The 21,960-nt window shown below is 36.0% G+C and overlaps 1 long non-coding RNA gene across 1 annotated transcript; it reads left to right on the forward strand.

Annotated features, from left to right (window-relative positions):
* Nucleotides 1-12,115: 12,115 nt before the first annotated feature.
* LOC116583075 lies at nucleotides 12,116-21,238 on the forward strand. The gene is made up of 3 exons (XR_004282607.1): nucleotides 12,116-12,197; nucleotides 17,034-17,154; nucleotides 21,169-21,238. It is a non-coding gene; the product is annotated as an uncharacterized LOC116583075 (long non-coding RNA).
* Nucleotides 21,239-21,960: the final 722 nt, after the last annotated feature.

Consider the following 21,960-nt stretch of genomic DNA (forward strand, 5'->3'; position numbering starts at 1 on the left):
ATATATTAAGCAAATACTAACAGATTCAAAATAAGAAATAGATAATAATACAAGAAGAGTAAGTGATTTCAACATTTGCTTTCAATAATGGAAAAAGTAATACAGACAGAAAAGCAACAAGGAGATAATGGACTTGAAACATACATTATACCAAATGGACCTAACAGAGAGGTGCAGAATACTCCACCTAAGAAAAAAAAAAGCAGAATACACGTTTTCAACTGCACAAAAAGCACTGTCCAGGATACAACATATGATAAGACAGAACAAATCTTAGCATATGCATAAAAGACTGAAATCATACCAAGTATCTTTTTTGATCACAAAGGTTCAAAACTGGAAATCAAAATAAGGAATTCTGGAAAATCTGCAAAAATATGGACACTAAACAACACACTCCTGAACAACCAAAAGATCAAAAAGGAAATCAAATAGAAATTAAAAAAAATAGAAACAAATGAAAATAAAAGCATAACTTACCAAAACCTATAGAATGGTACAAAAGCAGTTCTGAAAAGGAACTTAATATTGGTAAATGTATATATTAGGAAATAAACAAGATGACAAATAAACAACCTAATTTGGAAAAAAAGCAAATTAAGCCCAAATTTATAGGAAAGAAAGAATAAAGATTGGAGTGAAAGTAAATGAAATAGAGACTAAAAAAAAGGAAAAGGATCAATGAAAATAAGAATGATATTTTCAAAAAATAAAATTGACAAAACTTTAGCAATACTGAGAAAAAAAGAGAGACAACTCAAGTAAGTAAAATTAGAGATGAAAAAGGAAAAATAAAAAGTGACACCACAGAAATTCATAGAATATCAAGAGACAACTATACCTCTCAATTGATACAGAAAAAACATTTGACAAAATATAGCATCTGTTCTTGATTAAAACAGTTCAAAGTATAGGAATAGAGGGAACATTCCTCAACTTTATAAAATCTATCTACAGCAAATATCATCCTCAATGGGGAAAAGCTGACAGCCTTCCCTTTGAGATCAGGAACATGACAAGGATGCCCATTCTCACCATTCCTGTTCAATATCTTACTGGAAGTCCTAGCAACAGTCATCAGACAACAAAAAGAAATAAAAGGTATTCAAATTGGCAAAGAAGAAATCAAACTCTCTCTCTTTGCAGATGACATAATACTTCATATGGAAAACCCAGAAGAGTTCATCCCCAAAGTACTAGAACTCATACAGCAATTCAGTAATGTGGCAGGATACAAAATCAATGCACAGAAGTCAGTTGCTTTCTTATACACTAACAATGAAAATATAGGAAGGGGAATTAGAGAATCAATTCCATTTACTATAGCACGAAGAACCACAAGATACCTGGGAATAAACCTAACCAAAGAGATAAATGATCTGTACTTGAGGAACTACAGAAAACTCATGAAAGAAATTGAAGAAGATGCAAAGAGATGGAAAAGCATTCCATGCTCATAGATCAGAAGAATAAACATTGTTAAAATGTCTATACTGTCCAGAGCAATCTATACTTTCAATGCCATCCCAATCAAAATTCCATCAGCATTTTTCAAAGTGCTGGAACAAACAATCCTAAAATTTGTATGGAATCAGAAGAGACCCCGAATCTCTAAGGAAATGCTGAAAAAGAAAAACAAAGCTGGGAGTATCACATTGCCTGATTTCAAGCTTGTACTACAAAGCTGTTATCACCAAGACAGCATGGTACTGGCACAAAAATAGACACATAGACCAGTGCAACAAGGTAGAGAATCCAGATATGGACCCTCAACTCTATGGTCAAATAATTTTCTACAAAGCAAGAAAAAATATCCAGTGGGAAAAAGACAGTCTCTTCAATAAATGGTGAGGAGAAAATTGGGCATCTAAGTATAGAAAAATGAAACTCGACCATTCTTTTAGACATTCACAAGGATAAACTTGAAATGGATGAAAGACCTCAATGTGAGGCAGGAATCTATCAAAATCCTAGAGAAGAACATAGGCAGTAACCTCTTTGACATTGGCCACAGCAAAGAAAACAAAAGTGAAAATGAACTTTTGGGATTTCATCAAGATCAGAAGCTTCTGCACAGAAAAGAAACAGTCAACAAAACAAAGAGGCAACCCACAGAATGAGAGAAGATATTTGCAAATGACACTACAGACAAAGGGCTGATATCCAAGATCTATAAAGAACTTCTCAAACTCAACACCCAAAAAACAGATAATCATGTCAAAAAATGGGCAGAAGATGTGAACAGACACTTCTCCAAAGAAGACATACAAATGGCTGACAGGAACACAGAAAAATGTTCATCATCATTAGCCATCAGGGAAATTCAAATCAAAACCTCATTGAGATACCAGCTTACACTAGTTAGAATGGCCAACATTATCCCGACAGGAAATAAACACATTTTGTAGAAGATGTGGATAAAGGTGAACCCTCTTGCACTGTTGGTTGGAATGCAAGTTGGCGCAGCCAGTTTGGAAAACAGCATGGAGATGCCTCAGAAGATTAAAAATAGAGCTACCCTATGACCCATCAATTGCACTACTGGGTATTTATCCTAAAGATACAGATGTAGTGAAAAGAAGGGTCATATGTACCTCAGTGTTCCTAGCAGCAATGGCCACAATCACCAAATTGTGGAAAGAGCCAAGATGCCCTTGAATGGACAAATGGATAAAGAAGATGTGGTATGTATATACAATGGAATACTATGCAGCCATTTTTTAAAAGATTTTATTTATTTATTTGACAGAGAGATCACAAGTAGGCAATACAAAAGAGTGTTTTAATGGCTCAGTTCTTTTACTGTGTAGTGTCTAGATATAGTAAAATTCTTATGAGTTGTGTAAGTTTGTTTACCCATATACTGAATGCTTCTGGACTAACATTACTTTTTGAATTTCTTTTGTTCATTTTTTAGACTGTTTCTGTCTTATTTTCTTTTTGTCAACTGTAATTTCTTTATCCTGTACTAGTATTTACTCTCCTTTCCCTATTCTAATGAAATGCTTCTAATATTCTGTAATAACAATGCTCATTAGAATTACTTATAAAATAGGAGCCAAATGGTTTAGAATCATTCAAATATTGTGAAATGCTGGGTAAAACTCACTCTCTCTCTCTCTCTATCTCTCTCTCTCTCTATATATATATATATATGTGTGTGTGTGTGTGTGTGTGTGTGTGTGTGTGTATACACACTTGCATTTAGGTTAAATAAGATAATTATACAAGTCAGATATAAAGAGACCTAACATGATAAGTACTCACGTTTAAGATACAGCTTTGAGTAAACTAACTCCACAGTTCAATGTGTCTATCCACAAGCAAGCAACACTCTTTTTTTTTTAAAAGATTTTGTTTATTTATTTGATAGAGACACAGTGAGAGAGGGAACACAAGCAGGGGGAGTGGGAGACAGAGAAGCAGGCTGCCTGCTGAGCAGGGAACACTTAATGACTGAGCCACCCAGGTGTCCCAGCAAAACTCTTTTAATACTTTAAGAAAGGAATATTTTCCACAATTAGGAAGGTGTCATTCTTGCTTTAATTCACATTGGTCAGATGAGTTTTGGAAATCACATTTTAGGACCGACTTAAATAAATTAAAGTATCCAAAGGAAGATGAACAATGCCGTGAGAGGCTGGAAAGCATGGCTAATGAAGAATATGTGATGAAACTAGTGATGGATATCCTGGGGAATTGAAAACTGATGCTGGTGAAGGAGAGGAAAAAGCATGTTTGCTATCTTCAGAAGGAAAAAATGGCTGTCATATGCAAAAGTGAAGGAAGTTAGTTTTTTAATGTAAGAAAAGAAAGAAAAAAGACCAATAACTGGAAATTAGGTGGATATAGATATGCAGTTATAAAAGAGAACTTATAAGCAGTTCTTTAATAATTGGGCAGCCTGCATATCAAAGTAGAAGCTCCCCAAATTGAAGGGCATTGAAATGAAATACAATTTTATTTACAATGAAATTAGAAATATGCTGAAGAAAGTTTCCTGCTATGAAAAAAATTACATGTGTCAGAAATGTTAGGTCTATGAAAATTCTTCATTAATAGGTTAGCCTGCAAGCAAGGTGAAATATGTATCTAGGTGCCAGACAGACAGAGTTCTGAGGCCATGGCCACTAGGTTTTTAACCCTCCAATGCATATGCCTCTTTCTTTCTGTGTTTCTTTTTTCTTTTCCTATTTATTTGCTCCCCTGCCCCTGCAAGTGTATGCCTTAAATCACTAAAGGTTTTCACTTGTAACCTTCAAGGGTAAAGAAAACACTAAGACTTGACATAGAGATTGTTCCCAACCTAACTGATCTAGCTATATTTCTCTAAGTATTAATTGTATTATCTTAGGTGATTTTCCAAACTTTTTTGGATTTTAGTTCCCTTCTGTGTGAAATAATTTTAGTTCCCTTCTGTGTCAAATAACTTACCCTCCTTTTTGTTGAAGCAGTATGCATGTGTGTGCACACACTTCTAGTTGTGCAAAACAGACATAAAAATCAGCATTGCAAAACAAGGCATTATTAGTTTAGTCTCTCAGACATGAGTAAAATATTGGCAGTTTTAACAAATTGTTTTCATAGGAAGCTCTCCCCAGATGTTTGTATGTGTGTAGTAGGGGTGAGAGAGTGGACTTAACTCAGTCATTTCTATTCCTACTATTCCAGATGTCTCCATTGGTAATTAAGTGCATTTTATTTTCCTTGGATCTAGAAATATTCTCCAGAAGCAGATGGAATATTATGTTGGGGATGGGATGAGAATCCCATCTTCAGAAGCATTGCTAACATGTCTTTGTAGCTATTTAAGAACATGTGGATGGGTTTTCTGTCAGGTAACTTTTGTGAATTAAATAATTGCAATGGCCTCTGGGAAGCACCCCTCACAGACAGGACACAATAACAGATTTGTTAAACAAAAACAAACAAATAAACAACAACAAAAACCTACCATGGACCCTGGGCTTTCTGAGGAACCATAGAACATAGCTACTGGTCCCCTCTGCTGGTGAGCTGCAAAGGTTTGGATAAAAAACTGCCATGCAGGTGCGCCTGGGTGGCTCAGTCCTTAAGTGCCTGCCTTCTGCTTCAGTCATGATCCCAGGGTCCTGGGACTGAGCCTCACATTGGGCCCCTGCATCAGGCTCCCTGCTCTTCAGGAAGACTGCTTCTCCCTCTGCCCCTCCCCCTGCTTGTGTGCTCTCTCTCTCTCTTTCTCAAATAAATAAAATCTTTAAAAAACAAACAAACAAACAAACAAACAAAGAACAGTGGTGCTACCCCACAGCAGTTCCCAGTTTATGTAAACATGAAACAGAAAGCCAGCCCCTAGACTCCCTGTTTTCCACTGGCTTCCCCACTCTGGTGCCTGGGAACTATGTTGCACTCAGACACCCCTGTTCTTCTCGTGACCCCAGGGATCCTGAGATCAAGCTCTCCCACCTGCGATCTGCCCTGCTTCACCACCTAAACACCTTTAAGCCAGGGAAGTTCCCCACTGTAGCCAACTTCTAAAAGTTCTGATTTTGCACTTGGGTCAAGAAATGGGCAGAAGACATGAACTGACATTTATCCAAAGAACACATACAAATGACCAACAGACTCATGAAAAAAATGCTCAGCATTACTTGGCATCAGGGAAATACAAATTAAAACCACAATAATATTCTACCTCATACAGATCAGAATGGCTAAAATGAACAACTCTGGAAACAACAGATGTTGGCAAGGATACAGAGAAAGGGAACTCTCTTACACGGTTGGTGGGAATGTAAACTGCTGTAGCCACTCTGGAAAATAGTATGGGGTTTCCTCAAAAAATTGGAAATAGAATCCTATGACCCAGCAATTGCACTAATAAGTATTTATCAAAAAGATGCAAACATAGTGATTCGAGGGGACATATGCACCCCAATGTTTATAGCAGCAATGTCCACAATAGCCAAAATTTGGAAAGAGCCTAGATGTTCATCAATGGATGAATAGATGGAGAACAAGTAGTAGGTATATTTATATAGTGGAAAATTACCATCAAAAGGAATGAAATCTTGTCATTTTCAATAATGTGGATGGAACTAGAGGATATTACACTAAGTGAAATAAGTCAGTCAAAGACAAACACCATATGATTTCACTTGTATGTGGAATTTAAGAAACAAAACAGATGAACACAGGGGAAGGGAAGGAAAAATAAGATGAAAACAGAGAGGGGGGCAATCATAAGAGACTGAACTATAGGAAACAAACTGAGGGTTGCTGGAGGAGGTGGTGGGTGAGGGAAAGGGGTACCTGGGTGATGGGGATTAAGAAGGACATTTGAAGGGGTGACTGGGTGACTCATTTGGTTAAGCAACTGCCTTCAGCTCATGTCATGATCCTGGAGTCCCAGGATCGAGTCCCACATCTGACTCCCTACTCCTTGGGGAGTCTGCTTCTCCCTCTGACTTCTCCCCTCTCATGCTTTCTCTCCCTCATTCTCTCTCTCTCTCTCAAATAAATAAATAAAATATTTCAAAAAAAGAAGGGCCTTTGAAGTAATGAGCACTAGGTGCTCTATGCAACTGATGAACCACTAAATTTTACCTATGAAACTAATAGTATATGTTAATTATATTGAATTTAAATATAAAGTCAAAAAAACACAGTAGCAAGTGATGCCTTGCTACAGAGTATCGGCTCTGTGAATAATCATGAGGATGATAGTTGGCATTTTTCAGGACCTTTAAACAACTAAAGATCCACTTAAACACTGAACTATAACTCCATACACATCCAGCTAATTATGACTTAGACAGAGGTATATTAAAAACACACAGGAATTCCACATATGAGTGAAATCATATGTGTCTTTCTCTAACTGACTTATTTTGCTTAGCATACTATAGTCTAGCTCCATCCAGGTCACTGTAAATTACTAGATTTTGCCCTTTTTAAAAAAAAAAGATTTTATTTATTTATTTTACAGAGAGAGAGCTCACAAGTAGGCAGAGAGGCAGAAAGAGGGAGAGGGAGAAGCAGGCTCCCTGTGCAGAAGCAGGCTCCGCTGTGCAGAGCCTGATGTGGGGCTCGATCCCAGGACCCTGAGATCATGACCTGAGCCAAAGGCAGAGGCTTAACCCACTGAGCCACCCAGGCAATGCAATATTTTGTTCTTTTTGATGGCTGAGTAATATTCCTTTATATATGTGTATATATACCACATCTTTATCCATTCATCAGTTGATAGACATTTGGGCTCTTTCCATAATTTGGCTGTTGTTGATAATGCCACTATAAACATCTGGGTGCATGCATCTCTTTAAATCAGTATTTTTGTATCCTTTGTGTAAATACCTCGTGGTGTAATTGCTGGGTCATAGGGTAGTCTGACATTTCTGAACAAAGGGGAAGGGGGAAAAAAGAGAGGGAAGCAAACCATAAAATACTCTTAAGTATAGAGAACAAACTTAGGGTTGATGGAGGGAGGTAGGCAGGGGATAGGTTAAATGGGTGATAGGTATTAAGAAGGGCACTTGTGATGAGTATTGGGTGTTACATATAAGTGATGAATCACTAAGTTCTACTTCTGAAACCATTATTACCCTGTATGGTAACAGACTAGAACTTAAATTTAAAAAAAAAAAAAACTGGAAACAAGCAAAAAGAAACACACAAGGTAAAATATAAAGCTGATAGTCTTCAAACCTTACCTCAGACTATAGAAAACTATGTTGTTAGAGTTTAATGTCAAGGTTTTTGAAACTCTCACCTAACCATACTGGTGAAAAAGTGCTACAGAGATAAAGCTAAAGTTGTTTTAAAAAGGCAACCAAGAAGAGGACCACAAATTTTCTCATTCCTTTGAGATCCCACAGAAAATCCAGGCCTTAGCTAATCAAAATGCATGATGAACAATCCATCCCCAGATTTCTGTCTGATAATATATCATGCCAAAACCAAAAAGGCCTTTTATTCATATCTCGTATGCTCTATGACAATCAGGTTGATTCTCTGAAGGCATCTATGGAGTAAGAATATGTAAATTGCTGAAGAAATGCCAATGAAAGAGAGAACTATGATTAATTTGCACAGAAACAGCTGGAAAGTAAGTACTTGTCTTCTCACTTTTAGAGTTAATTTCACCATAGAAAAAAGGTCCTCGAATGGGGCATGTAGTCACTTGCTAGCTAGTATTTGACACTCATAAATAAACAATTATCACCCTTCAAGTTAAATGACACTTCAGAGATTACCACATTTGCTTAAAATTTAGTAACCTTGGCGATTTTTCTCAATACTCCTAAGTCATGATGGTCATTTTATAGATAAGTTTACTAGGGAGAAAAAAGTTATTTCATTTTGCCTGAAGGGTAATATAGATTTGATGATGATAGTTGTGCTAGTGGTGGTGATGGTGGTATACAACATTTATTAAAATAGTATTATCTTTTGTCAGACCAGTTTTTTTTATTAATTTAATTTCTTTTCAGTGTAACAGAACTCATTGTTTAGCACCACACCAAGTGTGCCATGCAATATGTGCCCTCCATAATATCCACGATCAGGCTCCCCCAACCTCCCACCCCCCACCCCTTCCAAACACTCAGCTTGTTAGACCAGTTTTATGTATCATTTCATTAAACTCTCATATAATCCTATGATATATAGGACCTATTACTGTAACTATTTCAATGAAGATGAGAAAATTGAAGTAAAGAATGTTAAGTAGTTTTCCTCAGGTTACACAACTACTAACTTGCAGAGTTGGAATTAAGATCCCAGGCAGTCTGACTCCCACAAGATGTAAAGCCTCCTTACTTACTGCTAATAATTGGGTGAACCAGGACTTAAGAACAAGTTCCTAATTGCAATGTTAATGTTCTTTCCATTCTTTCTTATAACCCTCTACAGAAGACTTCTTGCACTATGAATTAAGCTGGGCAGCCACACTTACAAAATATGATGGGGAAAGGGATTGTGTCTTTGCAAAAATACATTGGTAGCTGGAGCTCTAAGGGAGCAAAATTTGATTATATCCCCAAGTATTCAGACCCACCCTTTTAAGCCAAGGGAAACTTTGTAGCTGGAAGCTGAGTCTGCTTGAAGGAAAATTTTAAGGTGGCCCTTCTAGCCCTAATTACAATTTGACAAAAGCAAAGGCTTATCATTTGCCACTTCTGGAGGAGGCTGGAGTTATCATACTCTTTTTACAAGTTGGTTTCTCTATGTCTCATCTCATAATCACGTGAGTGGCTGTTTCCATAGACACCCACACTTCAGTTTCCCAGATTAACCACATTCAAAGAAGAATGTAGGCCTTGGTTGCAGCAGCTGTGAACTGTTTCACCATGTGTCTAACAGGCATGGCTTATCTACTTTCCTCCCTGTGTATAACAGAACAATAGAGTTCAAAAACAGAAATAAAATTACCTGAAAGATCCTTGGGAGTTTCAGAGCTAAAGAAACATATTTGCTCTCCATGAAAGAAAGCAAAATCAGAAAGGAAAGGAGGAGCCAACTAATTTTTTTGTTGTTTGTTTTTATTTGCTTGTTTTTTGTCCTTGGCCTTAGGGGGCAGGGTGAGGCATTAGTTCTAGTGCTAGTCTGTTTCACAAGTGTAAAATGAAAGCACACACCTTTCTTCTCTACCTGAAACAGAGTTGTGGGTCCCTGGGGACCTATAGGGGAGGGTGGTGGAATGTGGAAATCTGTGTAGGCACTGAAGAAAACCTAAAAAAAAATAAGCTAATAACATTCACAGGCCACAAGGCTGTGTTTAAATTTGAAATCGTACTAACAATCAAAGAAAATAATTGAATTATGTTTTAAAAGCCCTTGCCTGCTGAGAATCTGGGAAAAGAATATTGAAGTAGAAGTTTCCATAGAGAGAAAAAAGGATAAGAATCAGCTTAAATTTTTTTTTGTGTGCAAAAGATAAATAGTAAAGTTGTCAGTTGGTCTAGGAACACCCAGTACACAATACTTTCTGGTTATGCACATGCCACTTGAACACAACATATATACAAACATGCCTCATGTCATGGTGTACTTTGAAGTTCAGTATACGCAACTAGGCAAATATTCTGAGCTTAGATGAAGCTGGTAACAAGGATGACATGCTGAAAAATCCCATGTTCGAAAATAGTGAGAGCAAACGCTATTTCAACTCATATAATTATCATAACTATCCTATGATATAGATTCTATTATTACATTATACAGATGATGAAATTGAAGACAAAAGTCTTAAATGACTTGCCAAAAGTCACATTGCTAAAAAGAGGTCTAACCAAGATTTGACCTTAGGCAGTTTGATACTAAAGTCTGTGCTCAAAGTCAATAGCATTTTAGTTAGCATGTGGAAAGAAGTGCTCTGAGACCAGATGGAAAAAGTGGGTGCTTATCCACCCTCACTTTTCTTTCTTCAAAGCTTCTAGGGCTTTTTGTGAGTTTCTGTTTTACGTCAGTGGGTAGGTGGGTAGGAATTTAGTGGTAAAGATATTTTCGGTGGGGAGGGATGTGTGGTTTGAAAAGTAATCACTATCTGGTGAGAAAATGAACTCTTTGTAATGAACTCAGCAGAGACTCTTTCTCTGTCTTCACCTGCTACTGCTAAAACAGTGCATGATCTCAATTTTGGCTTAGCTTACAGGTCCTCAAAAAGAGAAAAACATGTCCATGTTGATTTTTGGACAAGAATATTGCAACCAAATTCAAAGCTTTTTCCCCTATTATTTCCTGGTTCATAAAGAGAACTTGATCATACAGCATCTTTTACTGTAATTTGCTGGAACAGAGTTTTTAGTGTAATATTTATATCTGCGGATGAGCTAGTTGGTGCATTACCTTTTACATAAACAGATTAAATCTCTCTTTGTGTAGCCATTATGCTTCATGTTCTTCTGTGATCAAGGAAGCTTTTCTCAGCTAGTTGAATTTCTACAAATGGAGATGTTTCCACTTGTAAGACTTTAAACAAGCAAAAGTTTGTTACCTTTTTTCATGCTCCCCTTCCAGATAGATTTAATCTTACTGAGTAGACTTTGGGCTATTGGGAATGTGTGGAAATAAAGGCAACAATGTTTTCCTTTGGATACTCACAGAAATACAGTTGAAGCATGGATTAAACAAAGAAACTACAACAATCTAAAGATAGGCCATTTTGGTACTTCTCTTACTCATATTAATTACAGACACTGTGCACAAAATAGAATAAATTGACTTTCTCTAAGGGCCAAATATATTATTATTATTATTATTATTATTATTATTATTATTATTTAATTCTTGTTTATGTTGTTTTATTTTATTGCAAGAAGTAAAGATAACTCAGAAACTATTGAGGTATTTTTTATGTATTCATGGGATTTGAATCTGGATCTAAAAGAGGAGGAAGGAGGAAAAATGTTAAGGATAGTGTTGTATAACAATTAGTTAAACATAAAAGTCAATAGTAATCTAAATCACTAGAGTTGAGCCACGGCTCCGGTATGAAGAGCAAAGAAACATCTCTGGCACTAAAGCAAATTCCTTTCAACATTTTTTTTTTCTGGGTGTAGTTGTGGGTTTCTGTTTCAGTGCTAAGGACTAGTAGGTGAGCTGTGAACCTAAACGAACAGATTTAAGAACCTGATAGTTAGCAAGGAGATTTGCCTTTAAGATATGTAGCGTATTAAAGTGGATACAAGAGTATTTAATGGGGCAATTTAAACTTCCCGGGTAAGGTGTTTAGAGTATTTCCTGCAAAAGATAATGACCACAGGAGAGCCTTGAATGCTAATGTATTAAGATTAGGGCTATATCAGCAACAATGTGAAAGTTATTTTAAGTCTAATATCACCATTTAAAATATATTACCAGCTATCTAGACATGAGCAGAATTATCTTAAATATTAAGTTTCAAAACTGGTGACTTGTAGATGTTTGGAGGTTTGGAAATTAAGTGAAATTACTGAAATGCTTGAGTTGCAAATAATCTTCAATGAACAGGAGGCAATATGTTGCATTTGAAGATTACTAGTCATGGGAAATGAATATATATATTTTTTTTTACCTAAAGAAGAAAAGCCATGAAATCCCTGAAGATTCCACTTAAAAACTCAAGCTAAACTGAAGTTAGCCTCTTTATGTATGCCTTATATTCTCAGATATTATCCACTGCTGCTGATGAAATATGACCTATCAACTGCTCAAGCCATGGAGAGTTTTCACCACAGGTTAGGAGATTCCATGTGTTCATATTTCGTCACACTTAGGGAAGGAGTGGGAACTGGCAGACGTTGAAAGATTATGATTCAACTTGGGGATTAAGCCTGAAAAATAAGTCAAGGAAATACAAGAAGAAAGGGGGAAGGTGTGAGATGAGAGGGGAAACTGAAATCTTGCCAATAATGTTAGTCAGACTTTCCCTGAGTCCTTATATGAATAGATTGCTATTTTGAGATCCTCCCTACTGATCACTGAAGAAAAAAAGATGTTATGAAAATACTGTAAAAATAAATTAAAGACATATACTATATATATATATATGTATGTATATATATGTATAAATTCAAAATAATTGATTTACAAATAAATTGAAAATATTGGGGACCATTTGGAAATGACTGTTTGTGTTCCTGGACTATTCATTAGTCACATCAACACTAATCTATTTCTTTCCCTGGGCCAACTGTTTTCACTGAAACTTATAAATAGAGGTTAATAAGAGCTCTTTAAAGGTGACAGAAATAACTAAAACATCAACAAAATTTAAAAAAAAGTTACCATCAGAAGTATGAAAATAGTTTTCCCAGAGTCAGGGAACAGTTTAAATAACACTACTTAATCTCAGTGGAAAATGAGGCAATAAATACTGGGATATGTAGGGCAATGACACACTAAAGTAACAATGACCTCATTTTTCTTTTCCACTGTGTTAAAACCAAATGCAAAAAGAACACACATAGTTGTTTTTGTTTATAACTTAAAAAAGATAGACATATATAAACTACATTAACCCCATAGCCTCACCAACCATTCTGTTTTGATTTTTAGATAAGAAGTTTTTGTGTATCATTAAACATAGAATAATTCTTTTTCACCAGTTACCATTCAGTTTTTACCATCTTTCGCACTCAGGTTTTTCCTATAAATGACTTTTACCCACTGCATCCATATATTTATTTTCCAATCTGTCTTAAAACCTGGTAATTCCATTTTCTAATAGAAATATTCCATTAAAAGTTACTAGTGACTTCCCAATGAATAACATGAAGTGGTATTTTCTCAAGTCCTCATTTAATTGCCTTTGGGCTTTTTAAAATGTTTTACATTGTTCACCACCACTTTTGAAAATTTGTCCCCTTAATGTTTCTTTAAAAAAAAATTATTTATTTATTTGACAGAGAGAGAGAGATCACAAGTAGGCAGAGCAGCAGGCAGAGAAAGAGGGGGAAGCAGGCTCCCCACTGAGCTGAGAGCCCGATGCAATGCTCAATCCCAGGACCCTGTGATCATGACCAGAGCTGAAGGCAGAGGCCTTAACCCACTGAGCCACCCAGGTGCCCCTCCTTAATGTTTCTTAATCCAGTACCTATCCTGATTTTCTTCCTACTTCTATGTCTCTTTTGTTTTCCTTTTGGTGCAACTCTCCCCCTTAAATATTGTCCTTTCCTTGGTTACATCCAAGGTCTATTTCTCTTCTAGTGTTGTTCACTCACTCTGGGCAAGGACACCTACTTTTATGATTTTGGTTACTATCTCTATACTAATGATTCCTAAATCTCTATTTATGGCTTTGTCTTCTCTCTCATTTCTTTTTTAATTTAAATTAAATTAGCTAATAATAGTTTGAGATGTGGAGTTCAGTAATTCATCAGTTGCATGTAACACCCAATGCTCATCACATCACATGCACTCCTTAACGCCCATCACTCAATTACCCCATCCATCCACCCTTCTTCTCTCCAGAAACCCTTAGTTTCCCATAGTTAAGTATCTGTCATGGTTTGTCTCTCTTTCTCTGATTTCTTCCTGTTCAGATTTCCCTCCCTTCCTCTACGATCCTCTGTACTATTTCTTGTATTCCACAGATGAGGGAAATCATAAGATATAGATATTTGTCTTTCTCTGGTTGACTTAGTTTGCTCCGTATAATACCCTCCAGTTCCATCCACATCGATGTAAATGGTAAGATTCCATCCTTTTTGATGATTAATATTCCATCACATATATAAGAAAAATATGTATTTATATAATATAAATATATGTAATATTATATATTATATATAATATAAATAAATAATATATTATATATATATAAGAGATATATAAGAAAAAAGCATATATATATATATATTCTTTTGACATCTTTATCCATTCATCTGTCAGTGGACTTCTGGGCTCCCTCCACAGTTTGGTTATTGTGGACATTGTTGTTATAAACATTGAGGTGCAATTGACCATTTGGATCACTACATTTGTAACACTGGGGTAAATGCCTAGTAGTGCAGTTGTTGGGTTGTAGGGTAGCTCTATTTTTATCTTCTTGAAGAACCTCCATACTGTTTTCCAGAGTGGCTGCACCAGTGGGCATTCCCAGCAACAGTGTAAAAGGGTTTCCCTTTCTACACATCCTCACTAACATTTGTTTTTTTCCTGATTTGCTAATTTTAGCCATTCTGACTGGTGTGAGGTGGTATCTCATTGTGGTTTTGATTTGTATTTCCCTGATGCCAAGTGAGGTTCAACATAATACTAGAAGTCCTAGCCTCAGCAATCAGACAAAAAAAACAAAATAAAAGGCATTCAAATTAACAAAAAAGAAGTCAAACTCACATTCTTCACAGAGGACATCATACATCATGTGGAAAACCCAAAATACTCCAACCCAGAATTGCTAGAACTCATATAGGAATTCAGCAATGTGGCAGGATATAAAATTAATGCACAGAAATCCTGTTGCATTTCTGTACACTAACAATGAGACAGAAGAAACAGAAATTAAAGAATCAGTTCCATTTACAATTGCTCCCCTTTGGTTCTTACTAATATTATGAAATTTGTCTTAATCAAAGACAGAAATACAGCTAAAATAATACTATTATTAGCTCTGTGGCCTTATCAATGTTTAAAGGGAATTTATTGCCACATTAAATGTTATTTGAAAGTGAAAATAAAAACCTTACTCACCTAAAGTCCAAAAAAAATTATGTAATGATTTACTCAGTTGTATTCTCAGACTAGATAGCTCAAAGGTTATGTTTATATGAATAAACCTCAGATGGCTTATTTTTACCAGTTTACACCAAGGCAACAGAACAGCTTCTTCCAGTGATGCTACTTTCAGGATAGCTTGGAAGTATGGGACTGGGCATGCATTTCAAAAGACACCTGAACATTGAAGGAAAGGCTTAGTACATTCACCTCTACCTTTTCTTCTTTATCTAGAACCCTTTATCACGGCTACTTCCAGTGACAACCTGGTCTAGGTAGAACCTAGAATTTCCTAGGAGGCCAAAATGCCTTGGTTCTATAATTATGCTGCCTACTCTGCCATTAGTGAACACGTGGATCAGATATGACTTTCCTGCTAGTTCTCAGTTTTCTTTCCTCTAAAGTACAGACAGTAATGTCTGCTCTGCCTACCTTCCTAGGTTGTCTGAGACTCAAAATGTTAATAAAAATATAGCAGCTTTTCACATAAAAGATAACTTCATTAATCTCTAGTGTCCAAAGAACTAGCAAAAACACAAACATTAATAAATGCTGATAGGGGTCAAAAATCACAGTTTCTTGGGGCAAATGTTAGGGGGTTCCATTTATCCTAATGAAGCAAAAGGTAGCTGAGCTTGAGTAAATCACAAAGGGTATACACACGCACACATACACACACTCCTAACCTTGGCAAGGTGCTTTCTCTGAAGGTCATTTGATATGGCTTTCTCACAGCAACCATATCAGATCTTTTATTTGGGAATTTAGCTTGTTATTTTGGTTTTATTCTGAGTTGCAGATGTTCAAATACCATCATGCCATTCATAAAACACGTCCTACAATAGTAGAGTACCTATACCTCAACTTGTAAAACAATCATGCAGCCCCCAAAATCTAAGCAATTATATGAGGCTTACTTATTATGACCAGCAGCAGCAGATGACATTTTTCATGAACATTTATGGTGAAATGAGAATTCAAGTTTTATCGCTTTTACCCTTCTGACATCTTTTGAAAAAGCATATCTGTTTATAGAATTCTTATAATAATTTCCAAGAAGAGCAATATCAGCCTGTGGTAAGACAGCCTTTCATCTAGTGGGTGAATTGCTCTTGCTGAACATATGACTTAGGCGATGCTGATACTTTTGAAATAAATGAGCATTCCACAGACAGTACTAAACATAACACTGAGTAGAGGGAGGAGAATAAGGAGGTGGAGAGAAAATAATTTAATAATTCTCCTTTTAGGAACCATTGATGAAATTACAGAATCTAAGGGCTGACAGCAACCTTGAGGTTACCTGGTCCTGTGTTTCCCAAATTTCAATCATTCTTGTAAATTCTTCATGATTTTGCAATACCTACTTATCACCACTTAATATGCATAATAAGATGTGTCTTTTTCTTTAATCTATTTTAATTTAATTGTATTTAATGTTATTTTAACTTCTTTTAAAAGGAAATATTTTATTGCTATATGTTTGGAAGGCAAGTACATCTGGCATAAAGGGATGATAATTGCAAAGTATATATATTATAAATAATATTTTGTTCATTAGTTATTAAAACAAAAATTATCTATAAATTTCCCCCAATTTTTTTTGTTTTTTTAAGGTTTTATTTATTTATTTGAGAGAGACAGAGATAGTGAGAGAGAGCACAAGCAGAGAAGAGAGGGAAAAACAGGCTCTGCAGGGAGCCCAAAACGGAGCTCGATCCCAAGAACCTGGGATCATGACCTGAGCCAAAGGCAGATGCTTAACTGACTGAGCCACCCAGGTGCCCCTCCCAATATTATTTTGTATGCCACTTGTGACAAATGGATGCAGTTATATATCTGTTTTGTATCCACAGAGTATTTTAGAAAAGAACTTTTCTTATCCTGAAAGATCGACTCCTGTCTGAGATCCCACAGCCAGGCAGTGGCAAAAATGAAACCAACCTGGGTACAGGAATATACCACTGTCTTAGAAAGGTAACTCTTTTTTTGTATACTCATGGAGATAAGACCCATAGTAAATGACCCTTTGAAAGAAGAGCTATTGGGGCACCTGGGTGGCTCAGTGGTTAAAGCCTCTGCCTTCGGCTCAGGTCATGATCCCAGGGTCCTGGGATCAATCCTCACATCAGGCTCTCTGCTCAGCAGGGAGCCTGCCTCCTCCTCCTCCTCTCTCTCTCTCTGCCTGCCTCTCTGCCTACTTCTGATTTGTCTGTCAAATAAATAAAAATCTTAAAAAAAAAAAAAAGAAAGAAGAGCTATTACTTTAGACTTAATAGATTGTCACTTAACTTTTCCTTCCTGAATTTACTGGCACATTTAAACCTACGGCCCCAGTTATAAGAGATGGCTAATGTAACAGTCAAAGAAAGAAATTGAAATTTGGAAAAGGACATCATCAGAGTGGGACAGGGAAAAAAAATCTTGATATAGATGGATTCATATGTGCAAAGCCTCAATCTCTACAGACCGAAGGAAAAGTTAGACACTGATCACATCTCTTAACAGTTGCATAAATCTTGGGGGCCCATGAAAAAGACAGCAAAGCAGCCAACTAGGACAAGAACACCAGGTTTAACTATAAATCTTAGTGACTGGAGAGGAGTTTGGGGTATAAATGTAAAAAGAAGCTACTGTCAAAGATTTTGCCAAATCAGCCATTTCCAAGGTGTGTTTCCCTGGATTTAGGAAATAGCCCAATTCTATATACTTTTCTCCATTTTTATCTCTAGACATAAGCAGAGAACACTGGTGCTCAACATGTTTCAAAACTAAGTTTTACATCAACGTGATTAGAAGTAGCAAAAGTCCCCAACTAAAAATGGCATTAATTTATTAGCTTAATTAGCTTTATTAGCTATTACTTATAGATGAACATTAGTCACAATCTAGCAAATTTGCAATAAATGATTCCAAATGACTTTAACTAGAAATGTGGAATTATAGAAGGCCTGGAGGACTACTCAGTATAACCATCTCAAATAATTGGATGAGTAAACAAAGCCCAGAGAGTGATAGAATTTCCCTATAGTAACATATAGTAACATAGCAAGTTGACCTCAGAACTGCAGTTAGAACCCGGGTGTCCTGACTGCCAGTATGATCTTATTTTTAAATACTATATTCTGTTCAGACTTCAGCTTTCCTCTCTCTCTCGCTTCCCATTCCCACCCTTGCTTTAGAACACTTCTGCTCTTACAAGTACAGGGTATTTTTTGACTGAGTAGTCTCTCTTTATTTTTTTTTTCCTTTAAAAAAAATTTTGTTTTAATTTATTTTCAGCATAACAGTATCATTATTTTTTCACCACACCCAGTGCTCCATGCAATCCGTGCCCTCTATAATACCCACCACCTGGTACCCCGAGCTCCCACCCCCCTGCCACTTCAAACCCCTCAGATTGTTTTTCAGAGTAGTCTCTCTTTTAAAACTAACATTTTAGTGATCCATTTTGGAAGTTAAGGTTATTTTTTATTCAAAATAAAACTCAATTCCTAGGTAAATGAAATTCATTTTGTTTTTGCCCAGTCAAGACTTTAGATTTTGGCCCTGTTCCATCATACCAACATGAATCTAAACCAGGCTAAGGGGGTAATTTGACTCTAACTCAGATTTGACCCCTGTCTCTTTCATGAACCTGGCTTCATTTATCTTGGTACTTTTCAGTGTGTTTACACTGCCTGCACAAGCTAGGTTTTCTAAAGCCCCCTGCTCTTCATGACCTTTATTTCCCCATATCTGCAGTTTTTTCTTAAAATGTTTTCAAAATGTCCATCTTTTGCCCAGAAACTTCCTTCAGAGACAGAGAACAAGCTTTTGTAGGAAGAACTGTTATTTGCAAATGCTTTAGTATACTACTGAGCTAGTATCATTCTTGGCAAATTCCCCTCATGTCCAAGAAACACTAATAAAATTTACAAAATGTGAAAGCTGAAAAAAATCAGGGTAAAGTAACAGAAACTCATCTCCCTTTGGAGAAAAAAAAGAACAGTGGGGGGTGGGAGGTGTTTGAACATTAGTAGATTTAGGCCAAATTACCTATTTTCCTTAATAGACAAGTATATTACATTTCATGAAATGGAAGTCATTCTTGGCCACTCTCCTATCCATTTGTGTTCTGGAGTGGAAGAATCACAGAAACATTGTTTCAAAAATGATTTGGGCAGTTGGATCCCTTTCTACCTCTAAGTTTCAGCCTTTAAATTTTTGCTAGCTATTTACTTAATTTCTCTAAATATCTAATAGGTTTGCTTATTTATTAGTTTATTTATTTATGTTTTTTGGAGGGGCTTCTATATAATAAGTTAGTTTTTTGCTACATCATCTCTTAGTTCTCATATATGCTCTTCAACCAGAAAGCACATATGGTCCCTGTTTGCGGATGTTCAAAAGGTGTTTTTCTCTTTCAGAAAAATCCAAAATACTATGCAACCAGAGTCTCAGCTTCTTTCTGCTTGATCCATTTCACGGTTGTTGCCCTGCTGATGATCCATCAGCATTCCATGTTTGTCTAGTTATATATTGAGTGGGTGACGGCAGAGGAATTTTTTTTAATTGGTTTGTTCTCCTTAAAAATTACAGTTTTAAAGCACAATATCAAATTGTTCTGGAAATACTCATTCAAATCAATTGTTGCAGAATCAAGTTGTATTGCGAAGTATCCAGCTTCCCTCTCCACATACTCACAAATGTACATGTCTTACCATAGATTTGTTGGTTTTGCTGGATAAAATTAAAGGAACCAACAGATGTAATATAGGACAAATAATAAAATTATAGTTTCCACATTTGTGACCTAAATTACAATTCTCTTAAAAGCCAACCCCTTCATTTAGCACGTGATAGAGTACAGTATTATAAACAGGCAGGCACCTATGTATAAAACTTTTGTTGGGGGTGCCTGGGTGGCTCAGTGGGCTAAAGCCTCTGCCTTCGGCTCAGGTCAAGATCTCAGGGTCCTGGGATCAAGCCCCACATCCCCACATAGGGCTCTCTGCTCAGCAGGGAGCCTGCTTCCTCCTCTCTCTCTGCCTGCCTCTCTGCCTACTTGTGATCTCTGTCTGTCAAATAAATACATTAAAACTTAAAAAAAAAAGAACTCTTGTTGGTATGAAAGCATGTTTTATAAGAAATTTTTTAACATGGTTATTTTAATGGATTATTAAAATCTATAGATTATACATAATTTATGTTACATAGTAGGCTTTCACTAACATGTTACTTTTTAAAATAATATTTATTATAGATATATTAAAACAAAATAGAACGGCATGATGAATCCTAATGTACCTAATGTATGCCAGCTTTAATAACTAAGAATATATTGCCAATCTTGTTGCATTTATCTGCCTTCCCTCACAATTTTTATTAAAGAATTTTAAAGCAAATCCCAGATACAATGTCATTTCATCTTTCAATGCTTTGGTAAAGCACTGGTTACCTTAGTAATAATAAAAAAAAAAAAAGCATTGGTTAATTTGGTTAGAGATTGAGGATAATTCGTTTCTACATTACTACTATACACATAACTTTTTTTAGTGGACTTGCTAGCTTGCAAGAGACAGCCCCACAGAAAACTGGGAAGCCTGAAATCTCATTCCTACTCTGTCAACATCCAATTGTGTGATTCCTTTAGGATCTTAGCTTCTCTTTCATCAAATAAGAGTGTTAGATACGATCCCTAGGACCTTATTAATCTCTGAGATTCTGGAAATAATTGGCAAAAATGATTAAGTTTATAATCTATGTTTTATTATTCCTCTAGTAGGTAGGTGTGGAGAAAAGAAGATTAGAACCTGGTATTTTTAACACTAACTGCATTAAGAATTTGAAGTTGAGGCAGACACTTAAAGATTAGTGAAATAAGTTTTGAAATATAATTATTTCTATCTTCTGAGGAAATATTTCTTGTAACTGCCTACACAGAAATCTTATAATTATTTGAAAACAATAATAACATGGTTTAATCATTCTATCTTCCTTCTTTTAAAGAGCTGGTAATAGCGTGAGAGAAGTGCTCCTAAAGCCTGTGGCGCCCTCTTCTGACATCTCAGCCAACATAGTAAGTCATAGCTTTTTTTCTAAATGGCCCTTGGTCTTTATTTAGGTTTTCTCCTGTTACATTTCAGTCCTGAAATATCATGCAAAAATTCACACAGAACTGGTGAAATACATAGGTCCCATGAAAGAAATATAGCTATAGTTCAATGGTTAATACTTTACATATTCTTATAGGTTTCCATTTTGAAATTTGAGAATTACTCTAGAGGAGAAAATGTGATACCTGAAATTTGAAATGTGATAGAAGTCTCACTGAAACAACACACCTCTGTAAGAAAACCTTATGAAAAGAGGGAATAAGCCTATTCTGATGAAATATCTGAATTATAAAAAATATTTTGTATTGAAATTCAAACTTCATGCCATTAACTATGTGCCTTAAAGCAGAGAAGCAAGATGGGCTGTTCTGCACAACATACTCTGCACTTTAAAATCACTCTCTGGATCTCTATTCAAAGACAGATGTTCTCTTTCAAAACTTGTAGTGTTTTATTTTACCCTGCTTTACTTTCCACAACTGCTAGTTTCCTCTCCTATCCCTCACACCTATTGCTCAAGGAGGCTTTCTACAAAATATCCTTCTTTATCTTTGGCATTCATCCCAGCAACTGTCATCCCCGTTATTCTTAGGCCCATCACAAATCTTATCTGGTCAAGGAAATCTTTCTTGAATGTGCTACTTCACATGACCCTTTTTCTCCTCTCAATTCCTATATCTACAAT

The sequence above is a fragment of the Mustela erminea genome, chromosome X, assembly GCF_009829155.1.
Source record: "Mustela erminea isolate mMusErm1 chromosome X, mMusErm1.Pri, whole genome shotgun sequence".
Classification (NCBI taxonomy): Eukaryota; Metazoa; Chordata; class Mammalia; order Carnivora; family Mustelidae; genus Mustela; species Mustela erminea.